Raw genomic sequence first — 2690 nt, 5'->3', positions numbered from 1 at the left:
GAGAGAGAGAAGTGTTAAAGGGGGAATGCAGATTGAAACACAGGGTGGAGACGATCAGGGTGAAGCTGGAGGAGTGGTATTTTAATTGTTTAAGGTTGAAAAGGGAGCAGAGAGTGCAGCTAAGAAGCACGAGGAAGTAGAAAGGGCAGAGAAATTCGCCCATTGCTAGAGACGCAAAGGTGTGTCCAGCCACTACCCTGGGCCACATACAGCCCAGGGTCCTTCTTTTGTGCTATAGTACCATGAATCACGCTCAGAGCTTGGACAGTACCGAGAATACATAGCCTATGATGGGTCTTTCTTCAGTGGAAAACCCAAAAAGTTGGAGAGCCCTCCAGGACTGGCCTCTTTCACAGTATTTCCCAGATACAGAGGAGCTCAAGTCTTCAACACATTAATTTTGACAGATGGACTTTGTCCTCTCAGTCACAAAAATTCTCAAGAACTAAACCACTGGACCAGAACCGTGCAGCATAAGCTCCTCCTAGGGTAGAGAGGTGGACAATCTTGTTTCTACTTCTACTACTCTTTCCAAGTCATTTACTCCTCACAGTTGCCTGTAAAATTTAGGTCAGAGGTGCCCAGGCCCACTGTGTCTTGCCATCTGGACCTGCAGTTTAATGGCATGGCCCAAGCATGCAACAAGACTCAAGCAGTCACAATCACCTCAGTTAGTGCCAAACTTTAGCCCTCATACTGCTGTCAAAAGGGTTGGTCCCTTTCCACCGTGGGCCTCTATGGTGACATCTTGACCCCGGGGTCTCTCTACCTTTCTTCATGGTGGGACCAGTTAACACCGTTGATGGGCAGTAGGAACAAAATGGATTTCAGCTTGAATAGGCAGAAGGAAGTGCCAGGTCTCTGTGCAGAAAACCCTGCAAACTGCTCAGGGCTGAAAGCTAGCGTTTGTAGGCAATCTGGCAGAAATGAGATGAGGCCATCAGAATCATTCGGCAGTTCTGCCCCCAGGAGTCAGAAGTAACTGGGGGGTGGGGCACTAGCTGGAAATCATGAGACCTCTCCACGGACTGGGCAGACGACATTGGACAAGGCATTTGACCTATCCATTTCTGGGGTCTTTAATTTCTCCAGTTATGAAAGAAGGGGTTGACCAGATCAGAACTTCTGAACACTGGCTATTTATATGGGTCATCCAGGCTAGGTTTAATATTTCATACATACATACATATGCGCATTACATGTGTATATGTTGTAATATATGTGTATGTTAAATTTATATGTTAAACATACATAAATATATTGATGCTTAGGCTTCATCAATATGGATTCTTACTTTTGTGATCTACAGGGCAGCTACAGGGGTCACGGGTACTTTTGTTTTAAATTCCCATATGATCACATCAGTTTAAGGCAGGGTTCAGAACCATAGGCACAGATCAGTGCTTCTTTACTGTGGGATAATGCTCTTGTACACTGTAAAGATTTGTCTTGTATTAGTTTAATAAAACACTGACTGGCTAGTAGCCAAGCAAAAAATATAAGCAGGCCAACCAGACTAGAAGAATTCTGGGAAGAAGAAAAGGCAAAGGGTGAGTTGCCAGTCAGACACAGAGGAAGCAAGGTGAAAATTCCTTTCTGAGTAAAGGTACCAAGCCACATGGCGAAGCATAAATAAAAATTATAGGTCAATTTAGGTTGTAAGAGCTAGTTAATAATAATCCTGAGCTAATAGGCCAAATACTTTATAATTAATATAAGCCTCTGAGTGTTTATTTGGGACTGAATGGCTATGAGACAGGGCAGGACAGAAACTTCCATCTATATTTTTTATATGCAGTGGGTGCCTAATTGGATTGTTCCTGGGTATTCTGCTCAGAGCTGAACCCTAAGGATTTGCGTTTCTAGCGTTTCTAAATGGTGTTCCCATCACTGGCCCAAGAAGCATGTACCGTGTGGTGGCTGCTCTTTTATCTTATGACAAACTTAACCACAAAGTAAACCCACAAACATCTTCTCTTCCCCCCCCCCGCTCATTTAGAGTGAACTTTTAGTTTTAACTGTTTAATGCCATTTGGAAGTCAAAATGTTTATTTACCCCAAAATGCTTGTCTTTATTTTGAAAACTGGAAGATTTATCGCCCAGGACTTTCATTCTCAAACAATCAAGAGAGGTGAGTGGCCACTGTCCCAGGGAAGTCAAGCTGTTCAATCACCACAGCCCAGCCTACCGGGTCACTCTTTGTGTCCTTGCACAGAAAAAGATCTGACGGCAGCCCCCCGTGAAGTGAGCCTTCCTTCAGGAAGGAAAGTCAAAGGCAATGCCCCTGGTGTGGAGCACAGATTTCATGGCCTGTAAAGGAGATGTGAGGTTTGGAACGTGAGCCCGAGTGTTTGCTCACCAGCCCCAGAGGTAGGGAGGATGGGACATTTTAAAAGATGTCTCTAAAAATAAACTTGCAGAAACTACGGCTGACTATCTGTATAATTTAAGCTGTTAATGGTTTTCTAAGCAGGATTGGAAAAGAGCTATTCTTCTCCCCACCCCACATCAATAATAATAATAGTAATAATGCATAGACTATAATGCATTAAATTCAAGAATTTTTGCTAATCAAAAGGTGTAAGTGAGCCGGGCGGTGGTGGCACACGCCTGTAATCCCAGCACTCGGGAGGCAGAGGCAGGCGGATCTCTGTGAGTTCGAGGCCAGCCTGGTCTACCAAGGGAGTTC

At 44.3% G+C, this 2690-nt stretch overlaps 1 protein-coding gene across 2 annotated transcripts in view; it reads right to left on the bottom strand.

The window, feature by feature from the left end:
• The window catches only part of Sh3tc2 (SH3 domain and tetratricopeptide repeats 2), a 60099-nt gene that overhangs the window by 53128 nt on the left and 4281 nt on the right, over positions 1-2690 (bottom strand). The window lies entirely within an intron of this gene.

Source organism: Microtus ochrogaster, chromosome 18 (genome assembly GCF_000317375.1).
Source record: "Microtus ochrogaster isolate Prairie Vole_2 chromosome 18, MicOch1.0, whole genome shotgun sequence".
NCBI lineage: Eukaryota > Metazoa > Chordata > Mammalia > Rodentia > Cricetidae > Microtus > Microtus ochrogaster.
This window is presented reverse-complemented; position numbering and strand designations above follow the sequence as displayed.